Genomic DNA, 11,727 nt, shown 5'->3' with positions numbered 1-11,727 from the left:
TGAGTTTGAGGACAAATGAAGAAGAAGAAGCAACAGCCATGGACGGGCTGCTGCATGTGTGTGTGTGTGTTTTTTTTTTGTTGTGTATGTGTGTGTGAGTGTGCTATGTGTTGCGTGAGTATGTGTGTGTTGATGTGTGGTGTGTGTTGTGTGTTGTGTGTTGAAGGTGAAGGACGGGGGGAAGGGCAGCCATTGGAGGGGCTTGGAGAGTTTTGGAGAAGAAGAGGGAAAGAGAGAGAGGGGGGATGGGATTTTTAGGGTTTTCTTGTTTTGTTTTTGTGAAATGTAAGATAGAGAGATGGGGTGTTGGGTATTTGGGTTATGGACTGGGTCGACCCGGTTTGGAATGGACCGGGTCGTAGAGGAAGGTTGAGTATATTTGGGCCTGTGGTTTAAATTTGAAGAAGAGGCCCAATTCCGATTTTCTCTATTTTTTGCTCTCTTTTCTTCTACTTTCTAATTAATAAAACTAAAATTCTAAATTAAGTTATAAACTAAATTAACTTATCAAAAAATACTAATTAATTCCAAATAACTATTACGCATATTTAAATAGCAATTAACGATAAAATCACACAATTTAGACGTTACATGCTAAAATACAACGTACATTATTTTTTTTATGATTTTCTCATTTTTGTAAAACAAACTTAAATAAATACTAAATGAAAATGCGACATATTTTATATTTTTATTAATTTAAACAAATAAACATGCACAGACAAAAATACAAATAATTATACAAAAATACCACAAAAATTCAAAAATTGCACACCAAGGAAAAATCGTTTTATTTTGAATTTTTTGGGAGTAATTCTTTCATAGGGCAAAAATCACGTGCTTACACCGATTACCCTGAAAACCAAAACCAACAAATTACATAGGTCATAATACATCACACGGGGCAAGTCATGCCCGAGAACTGGCGAGCAAAGTGCAAAAGCTCAAAACGACCGGTCGGATCGTTACATTAGGTATACTAAATGTAATTATATCAAACCTTAAACATTGATGGTAATATAGTTTCCTATATGGCATATGAATGTAAAAATTCCTTTATTTTTTTCAATATTAATTGTGCCTTTTATTCGTCTTCCAACCGAAAACGTACATTGATCTGAGGTAGTATTACATACCATAGCCTCCCTAGCTAGTCAGTATTGGAGATAGATATAACACTAATGAGAAATGACTACACCTCCCCCTACAAACCTACCATTTCTACAACTACCTTCAATATTTATTAGGTTTAACACAGATATATTTGAGGCTTGGTTAATGTACAAAGATAAGCTTCTGAAAGGTAATTTTCCTACACATATATAGCTGAATCAATGCTATCCCAATTGTGTTGTTGGCATAGGAATTTTAGATGGTTCACCAGGTGATTTTGATTTACATAAGACTCAAAAATTTAAAGAAGACAAGATGAAGCAGAGAGCAAAGGTGAAGACCGACTTTGGTCAGACTTTGAAGTGTCTGAAAGAATATTCAAGATATATAATCAAACATCATGACCGTTCATCTATTAATTGATTGATTCAATCCTAGCCATTGATATTATAAGAGAATACACAGTTGTAAAGGGTATTTTATTGTTGTATAGCATGGAATGGTAGTTACACATTAGCTAGTAGAAAATAGACAAGTGTACAAATAGGATTTCATTATTTTCTTCATTCTCTTGTATTTATACCTGTACAAACAATCATTACAATACACTGAAAATTCACACCAACATATTCCTATCAGTAGATTTCGTTTAACGTCTAACATGTGTCCCAATGAAATACCCTGAAATTCAATTCAAATTTGAGTAATTTTCGATGTTCCATATTTCTATGTTGAGTTTATTGGCTTTCGAATTCTTGCATGCCGCATTTATTACTCTATCTCATCTATAAGTGTATGCATCCACATATTCTTCCACTAGACAAAACCATACAAATCTTCCATTTCCAGTTTGAGAGAATCGAAAGAATGGCTTCCAAGTATGCTAAACTTGACATGCCTCATGCAATTTGCGTACCAGCTCCTGCCCAAGGTCACATCAATCCAATGTTAAAGTTAGCCAAAAATCCTCCATTACAGAGGCTTTCATATAACATTTGTCAACACTGAATACAACCATAGGCGTCTCCTTAAGTCTCGAGGTCCTGATTCCCTCAAAGGGTTGCCATCCTTTCGTTTCGAAACCGTCCCCGACAGCCTCCCACCATCTGATGCTGATTCAACTCAAGATATTGTTTCTCTGTGTAAATCCCTTACCGCTACTTGTTTAGTTCCTTTCAAAGAGTTGCTTGCCAAGCTCAATAATACTTCTTCATCCAACATGCCACCCGTTTCGTATATCGTTTCTGATGGTGTTATGAGCTTCACTGTATCTGCTGCTCGAGATTTTGGCATCCCTCAAGTTTTCTTTTGGACCCCAAGTACTTGTGGTTTATTAGGTTACATGCATTACTGCAACCTTATTGAAAAAGGATACACTCCACTTAAAGGTATACATGTTTTTAAATGGTCTGTTTCAATTGCATATGTTTTTCTTAAGTATCTGTCTCGTTACATACTTTTTCTTGTAGATGAAAGTTACTTGACAAATGGGTATTTGGAGAAGACTTTGGATTGGATACCAGGCATGAAGGACATACGTCTGAGGGATCTTCCAGGTTTTATTAGAACTGCAAATCCAGATGATTATATGATTAAATTTCTACTCCAAGAAACAGAGAGATTCAAAAATGCTTATGCTATAGTTGTCAATACATTTGAGCCATTAGAGAAGGTAGTTCTTGAATCACTTCAAATGCTTCTTCCTCAGGTGTATGCCATTGGACCATTGCATTTGGTTGAGAAACATGTCGGTGACAAGAATTTGGAGGAGTTAGAATTAAATCTTTAGAAAGAAGATCAAAAGTGTGTAGAATGGCTAGATTCCAAGGAACCAAATTCTGTTGTTTATGTTAATTTTGGAAGCATTGCTGTTATGACTAAGAACCAACTTATCGAATTTGCTTGGGGACTTGCCAATAGCCAGATGGAGTTTTTGTTTAACAAAAAATTGGGATTTCGGTCAAAGCTTGTTTTAGAAGAACTCGGGATACTGATAATCAAATAGAAATAAGAATAATTGACAAATAATAGTTGAATATAAAGCAGAGTAAATCAATATACTCCAGTAGTATTTCGTGTCCTTACAAATGATCAGTCTTCTCATTTTATAGTCATCTCTAGATAATACGTTTTGTTTCTATCATAATAGAGCCATTATTGATAATTAATGACATTTAATGAAACATTATAATTGGTAATCATATTTGATTCAATACAGATTCCCTAACGTTTTCCGTTTTAATGCCCGGTAATACGTATCTATTCCTTATTTACTATCAGATTCATTCTCTTCAATCATAAAGAGGTTCGAGCATCTATCTTCCTTGTTTTTCCTGAATATCTGCCCGTGCCTGTTGAAGTTCGTGCCTCTCGTGCTTCTTTGATTATTCTTGGCCAAGCATCATCCTTTGACCAGTCCACGTGTCATGACGTGTCATCTTACAATAAATTCTCTATATAAATTTAATTTTTCCCAATACAATTTTTATGGATCATAAGGCCTGATATTGTATCAGGGGAACAAGCAATTCTTCCATCCGAATTCTTGGAAGGAACTAAAAAAAGAGGGATGTTAGCAAGTTGGTGTCCACAAGAACAAGTACTTAGTCACTCTACAATTGGAAGTTTCTTGACTCATAGTGGATGGAATTCCACCCTTGAAAGCATTAGTTGTGGGGTGCCAATGATTTGTTGGCCGTTCTTTGGAGAGCAGCCGACTAACTGTTGGTTTTGTTGCACCAAATTAGGCATAGGAATGGAGATCGACAATAATGTGAAGAGGGACGAAGTTGAAAGCGCTGTAAGAGAGTTGATGGTCGGAGAGAAAGGCAAAGAGATGAAGTAAAAGTCATTGGAATGGAAGAAATTGGCTGAAGAAGCTGCTCAAAAACCAACAGGATCGTCTGCTGTGAACATAGATAAACTTATCAACAAAATTCTCCTCAAACATTAGGCTTAATTATCAATAGGTTATTAGTTATCTATTCCTGTGTTGAAATCTCGTCACATCTTTTAATCCTCGTATCCTATCTTTCCTAGTATTGCAACTTGTGATCTAATAATGCTAAATAAAAATATCATTTGCTACCTCAAGGTCTCTCTTGGTCCCCACAAGATTTTATGCCGCCCAAATTTTCCCACGTGACATAAATAGAGTCCCATAATTACCTCTCTAAATTTGTTATTGCCACTGACGGTGAGATATGCAAGAGGGAAAAAAATTATATTTATCGATAATTATTTGAAGGGCAATAAATAAGATATTTAGTCAATTGTAAGCGAATAAAAGATCACCCGACATTATAACAATACTCATTAAATAACAAGTAATGCAATAACCATAAGGAAAGAACAAAAAGAGAAAATAAAACAATAAAAATATAAAAGGATAAAATTAGCTTATTTGAATTTGAGATGAAAAATAAAGTGGTAGTAAAATATTTGTTTAAATCAACATGATATAATATGCTCAAACAATATTACGATCTGACACGTTAAATATTCTTTAATATTGACCGCAAAACGAAAGTAAATGCAAGTACTAATATCTAATGGTTGGATTGTTATAGATATAGAAAAAAGAAAATAAGTTAATCGACTATGAAATTTGAGAAATAATTGTATGTCCTGCTTCTTAATTAATATCTAATGATTATCTAATATTTTTATCTGAAAGGTTTGAATGTTTAAGATAATTTGCACCTAATCTAATTAACTCAAATCATAATTTGACATGGTTTGTTTGTCGGGTTTTGTTAATCAAAATAAAAGAGATGTGAATGGAAAATGGTGGAAAAAAATAGAGGAAAATAAAATTTTGAATAAGTCCTTTTTACAAATGAGCTTTGTCCCTCATTGGATAGGAAAAGAAAATTTTTTGTGCTTATATATAGAAGCTCTTCTTCTAGCTCTTAGAGAGTTGATAAGAGAGCAAGCATTGCGCTGTCGTCGTCGTCGTCGCTCGGCTTCGATTTCGGTCAATTGATTGGATAGGAAAAAGAAAATTCTTGTGCTTATATATAGAAGCACTTCTTCTAGCTCTTAGAGAGTTGAGAAGGTCGCTAGCACGATCGGTTTCGGATTCAGATTAGGATTTGGTTGATTGATTGATAAATTTTGGACCAAATTTAGTTTCCATTTCCGGCATTTAATATTTCCTTTCCTAATATTTTTGCGCGAAAAATTATTTAAATTCGCGGCACTTCCAACGGTCAATTTTGCGACCAGCCATTCCGTTTAACAGAAATCCTGTCGAATAGATAACTATTCAACCGAACATGCACCTTTGCACCTGTTGGAACTCGGCTCGGCTTCGGCTTCGGCTTCAGATTTGGATATGATCAATTGATATGATTGATTGATAATTTTTAGGAACAAATTTAGTTTCCATTTTCCGCATTTAATATTTCCTTTCCTAATATTTTTGCGCGAAAAATTATTTATATTCGCGGTACCTCCAACGGTCAATTTCGCGACCAATCATTCTGTTTAACAGAAATTCTGTCGAATAGATACCTCTTCAACCGAACAGGCACCTTTGCACCTGTTGGAACTCAACTCTGTTGGCTATCAATAGAGAGGCTCAGCCTCATTTTTCACCACCGAAAAATCTCAACATCTCTCCCCTTTATCTTCTGCATTCTGCACTGTTTTTCAAAAGCAACAACATAAGCATTTTGTGTAATTTGCTCCGCCATTTGAGTTCGCCGAAATTCTGTGATTTGAAGTGCCGCTATCACAAAATAGTTATTGCGTTATATCCTAGGGGGAATTAATCCGAAACCTTGGATAACTGTGAGGGAATTAAATTTCTTAAGGACACACAAGAAACTTGTGGGCTCGAAATTTTTCTTTTTTGTTTTCTTAAACTAATGTTTACTGATTTTCTGGTTTTAAATACAATTTGATAACATTGTTTTCGTGAAATAATACTATTAATAATAAATAAAAATATCTTTTGCTATCTCAAGGACTCTGTTGGTCCCCACAAGATTTTATGCCACGCAAATTTCCCCACATGACAAAAATAGAGTCCCATAATTACCTTCCCGAAATTTATTATTGGCATTTGTGGTGAGACATGCAAGAGGTGAAAAAATTATCTGTACCAATAGATGCATGATAGTTTGCACATATACTTTTTCACTAAAGTGCGTTTTATTAGTGCATACTTTCACCTCATCAAATTATTTAATGGTGATAAGTTGATCCGTTTTGGTGTAAAAATAACTTACACAAGAAATGAAAATAAAGAACTTAAACGGTTGAGAATAAACCCCTACAAAAATAATATTCACGGTAATAAAAGCGGAATAAGAACGTAGTATCGAAATACGATAATTAACAAGAATAAAAGAGTAACAACGACACCAAGATTCTTACGTGGAAAACTCTTTTCAATAAGGAAAAAAATCACGGCCCTGAGAAGAGCAACTAATATCACTATAGCAAGGAATTTTACGCTTTGTAGGTCCGAGTAAAATACTCAAAAGACCACTACAACACTCAAAAGAAATAACACTCTTTTGATATTCCCACCTCACTACAATATCACTCACTCTCTATTTTTCTCACAGACTATTTTCTTATATCATGTCTGTGAAACCTCACTCTTTCTTTCTCTCTTTGTTGGTGTAATTCAAATGACTCATAAGCTCTCTATTTATAGAGATTCTATACCCCTACAAATATCATCAGTGACATCAAAAGAAAGGAAAAAAAGATTTTAAAGGATGACTTTTAAGCAATTCAAAACAACGGTGGCTGCCATTTTAGAAAAAGAAGACAAAGAAAGAAAGTTGTCTTCCTTAATTTATGGGTTGGACCCCACAAATCTCCCCCTCCAATCTCATTCACCTGAAGAAGGTAACACCGGAGGTTCTAGTTTGAGTGTATGCCGACAAGTTCTTTGTATAACTCAAACTTGTCTCTTGGTACCACTTTGGTCAGCATATCCGAAGGATTCTCACTTGTATGGATCTTCTTTACCTGCATAGACTCATCCTCTATCCTTTCTCGAATCCAATGATATCTCACGTCGATATGCTTCGTCCTTGCATGATACATGTTATTTTTGCTCAGGTCTATTGCACTTTGACTGTCACAATAGAGGACATACTCCTTTTGATGCAATCCAAGCTCTTGAAGGAACTGTTTGAGCCATACCATCTCTTTGCCAGCTTCAGTAGTGGCAATATACTTCGATTCAGTTGTAGAGAGTGTGACACACTTCTGCAACCTCGACTGCCATGATATAGCTTCCCCTGAAAATGTAAACAAATATCCAGTAGTGGATTTTCTGTTATCAATGTCACCTGTCATATCAGCATCTGTATAGCCCTTCAAGATTGGATCCGAACTCCAAAGCAGAAACAATCTCCTGTGGTACCTCTTAGGTACCTGAGTATCCACTTGACTGCTTCCCAATATTTTTTTCCAGGATTTTCAAGAAACCTTCTTACAACACCAACTGCGTGAGCAATATCAGGTCTAGTACATACCATTTCATACATCAAACTTCCGACTGCTGATGAATAAGGAACTCTAGCCATGTTCCCTTTCTCCTCCTCTGTTGTATGACACATATTTTTGCTCAACTTTAGATGACTAGCAAGAGGTGTGCTGACTGGCTTATCATTCTTCATGTTGAAGCATTCTAGTACACGTACAATGTACTTCTCATGAGATAGACACAATTTTCTACTTATTCTCTCTCGAACTATCTTCACCCCTAGAATTTGTTGTGCTGGGCCCAAGTCCTTCATATCAAATGACTTGGACAAATCTCTCTTCAACTTGTGATCAGCCCCTTGTCTTTTCCTACAACTAACATGTCATCCACATACAATAACAATATAATAAAGTTATTCTCAGAAAATCTTTTGAAGTATACACATGGATCAGAATAGGTCTTTAGGTATGTTTGACTTTTCATGAATGAGTCAAACTTCATGTACCACTGCCTTGGTGCCTGCTTCAATCCATAAAGACTCTTATTCAATTTGCACACCATGTGTTTCTTTCCAGCTACTTCAAATCCTTCTGGCTGCTCCATATAAATCTCCTCTTCCAAATCTCCATGAAGAAATGCAGTTTTCACATCCAACTGCTCCACTTCAAGATCTAGGCTAGCTGCTAAGCTCAAAATTGTTCGAATAGAAGTCATTTTGACAACAGGTGAGAAAATTTCGTCAAAATCAATACCTTTCTTTTGTTCGAAGCCTTTAACCACCAATCGAGCTTTGTATCTGACCAGCTTGCCATTTCCATCTTTCTTGAGTTTAAAGACCCATTTGCATTTGAGTGGTCTTTTACCCTTTGGAAGTTCAACCAGCTTGTATGTGCCATTTTTCTGTAGAGATTCCATCTCTTCTTGCATAGCTTTCATCCACTGGTTCTTTTCTGGATGGGACAACACCTCCTTAAGACTTTCTGGCTCCCCCTCATCACTAATGAGGACATACTCTGTGGAAGGGTACATGCATGACTCTACCCTTGGCCTCTCTGATCTCTTCAGAGGTTGAGGTTGTTCTTCTTCCTGAGTGGGGTGCTCCACTTCCTCAACACCTTCATCAAGTTGCTCCCCCTTCTCAATAACCTTACCAGGTTGCTCCCCCTGCTCGGCAACCTCGGCGGTCGTACTTTCTGCACTTGTGGGATTGTTAGAAGTAGAAGGAATAGTAACAAGGTTAGGGATTATACCATTCTTTGCCTTTTCTGACATATCAGCAGCAGTTCCAACTTCACTTTCTCGGAAGACTACATCACTGCTTCTGATGACCTTCTTATTTACAGGAACCCACAATCTGTACCCGAACTCTTCATCTCCATATCCGATAAATATGCAAGGAACAGATTTATCATCCAGCTTTGTTCTCTGCTCTTTTGGTACATGTGCAAAAGCTCTGCAACCGAACACCTTCAGATGCGAGTAGGACACCTCCTTGTTGGTCCAAACTCTCTCTGGGATTTCAAACGCCAACGGAACTGATGGACTCCTATTGATCAGGTAACAGGCTGTCTGAACTGCTTCACCCCAGAATGACTTAGGCAGTTTAGCCATTCTGAGCATGCTTCTCACCTTCTCCACAATGGTGCGGTTCATCCTCTCGGCTACGCCATTGTGCTGTGGGGTTCCAGGAACTGTCTTTTCATGTCTGATCCCATGACTTGAACAATACTCTTCAAATTCCCTTGAAGTGTACTCACCTCCATTGTCACTTCGGAGACGCTTTAGCTTTCGACCCGTCTCCCTTTCTACTAGAGCATGAAACTTCTGGAAAACTTGAAACACCTGATCTTTGGTTTTCAAAATATAAACCCATAATTTTCGTGAAGCATCATCAATAAAAGTAACAAAATATTTGTTACCGCCCATTGATTCAATTTCCATTGGGCCGCAAACATCAGAATATACTAAATCAAGTATATTCAATTTTCTTTCAGACGATGTCTGAAATGAGACTCTATGCTGCTTACCAAATAAACAGTAGTCACAAGGTTTTACCGTTGTACCTTTGGCATAAGAAATGAGTGATTTCTTGGCAAGAATCTGCAATCCCTTCTCGCTCATATGACCCATTCTTTTGTGCCACAAATCTACAGAAATCTCATCTTGTGCCGCGTTCAATTCACCTTGGCATATTTCTGCATTTGTCCTGTACAACGTGCCACGAGCAACTCCCTTTGCAATCACCAATGATCCCTTAGTGAGTCTCCACTTTTGATTTGCAAAATAACTCTCGTATCCATCTCGGTCTAAAGCAATTCCCGAGATCAAGTTCATCCGCAAATCAGGTACATGCCGCACATCCTTTAGAACCAATGTGCATCCGACATTTGTCTTGATACAAATGTCACCAATCCCCGCAATCTTTGAGTAACTTGTGTTACCCATTCTCACTATGCCGAAATCACCTGCTACATATCTGCAGAAAAGATCTCTTACCGGGGTGGCATGGTAAGATGCCGCTGTGTCAACCACCCATTCCGACTCTGTACCTGATAGGTGCATGCATTCCTCTTTCTCATTTATAAAAAGGACAACATTATCATTGTTTTTCACCATGGCGACTGTGTTGTCGTCATTCTTCTTGCCACTGGTTTCACCTTTGCCCTTCCTTGGATTTGGGCAATCTCTTTTGAAGTGACCTGGTTGATCACAGTTGTAGCAATTTCTAGCTCTTGATTTGGATCGGTTCTTTGACTTCCCACGAGCTCCGGATCTACCATAGTTGCTTGAACTCCTTTGATAACTCCTGCCTCTACCTTCTGTGATGAGAGCTTGTCCTTGATTTTCAAGCTTTTTTCTCATTTCTCATTGAGTAGAAGAGCCGATGTGACATCTTTCAACTCAATAATAGTCTTACCGTGCAGGATGGTTGTTGCCAAATTATCGTACGAAGATGGCAACGAGTTCAATAGCAAGATGACTTTATCTTCTTCCTCGATTTTCACTTCGAGGTTGACAAGCTGTGTGATTAGTCCGTTAAACACATTTAAATATGACAAAAAATTCGTACCTTCACCCATGTGTAGGGCGTATAACTGCTTCTTCAGGTACAATTTATTTGTCAGCGTTTTGGACATGTATAGGCTTTCCAACCTTGTCCAAATTCCACATGCAGTGTCTTCATCAATGATGTTATTTACCACATCATCTGATAAGTGCAACCTGATTGCACTAGCAACTCTTTCATCCAAGTCAGCCCAATCCTCAGCTTTCATGGTATCAGGCTTTTTGGCATCAGCATCTAGTACCTTGTGTAATCCTTGTTGGATGAGTAGATCCATCATCCTTCTTTGCCATGTTGAGAAACTGTTATCTCCGTTGAATTTTGCTATCTCGTACTTTACTCCGGACATTTTTATTTTTCACCGAGTATAGTACTACCGACAGTGAATAGTATTTCAGTGAACGAGTAGACCCTGTGCTCTGATACCAGTTGTTGGGAATAAACCCTCTACAAAAATAATCTTCACGGTAATAAAAGTGGAATAAGAACATAGCACCAAGATACGATAATTAACAAGAGTAAAAGAGTAACAACGACACCAAAATTTTTACGTGGAAAACCCTTTTGAATAAGAGAAAAAACCATGGCCCTGAGAAGAGCAACTGATATCACTATAGCAAGGAATTTTATGCTTTGTAGGTCCGAGTAAAATACTCAAAAGACCACTACAACACTCAACAGAAATAACCCTCTTTTGATATTTCCACCTCACTACAATATCATTCACTCTCTATTTTTCTCACAGACAATTTTCTTATACTATGTCTGTGAAACCTCACTCTTTCTTTCTCTTTTTGTTGGTGTAATTCAAATGGCTCTGAAGCTCTCTATTTATAGAGATTCTATACCCCTACAAATGTCATCAGTGACATCAAAAGAAAGGAAAAAAAGATTTCAAAGAATGACTTTTAAGTAATTCAAAAACAACGGTAACTACCATTTTAGAAAAAAGAAGACAAAGGAAGAAAATTATCTTTCTTAATCTATGGGCTGGACCCCACATAAACTGTGTACTTAACAGCCACTCGTACTACTCTAGACTTATCCTTCGTTCATCCTTTTTATCGATTTAGATTTGCAAAGCTACCAAAAAAATTTG

At 37.0% G+C, this 11,727-nt stretch overlaps 1 pseudogene; it reads left to right on the top strand.

Moving 5' to 3' along the window:
* Positions 1-1,772: 1,772 nt before the first annotated feature.
* On the top strand, positions 1,773-4,042 carry LOC104210869 (7-deoxyloganetin glucosyltransferase-like; annotated as a pseudogene).
* The last annotated feature ends 7,685 nt before the right edge of the window (positions 4,043-11,727 follow it).

This window comes from Nicotiana sylvestris, chromosome 4, assembly GCF_000393655.2.
Source record: "Nicotiana sylvestris chromosome 4, ASM39365v2, whole genome shotgun sequence".
NCBI lineage: Eukaryota > Viridiplantae > Streptophyta > Magnoliopsida > Solanales > Solanaceae > Nicotiana > Nicotiana sylvestris.
The sequence above is the reverse complement of the archived record's forward strand: the minus strand, read 5'-3'. Positions and strand labels throughout refer to the sequence as shown.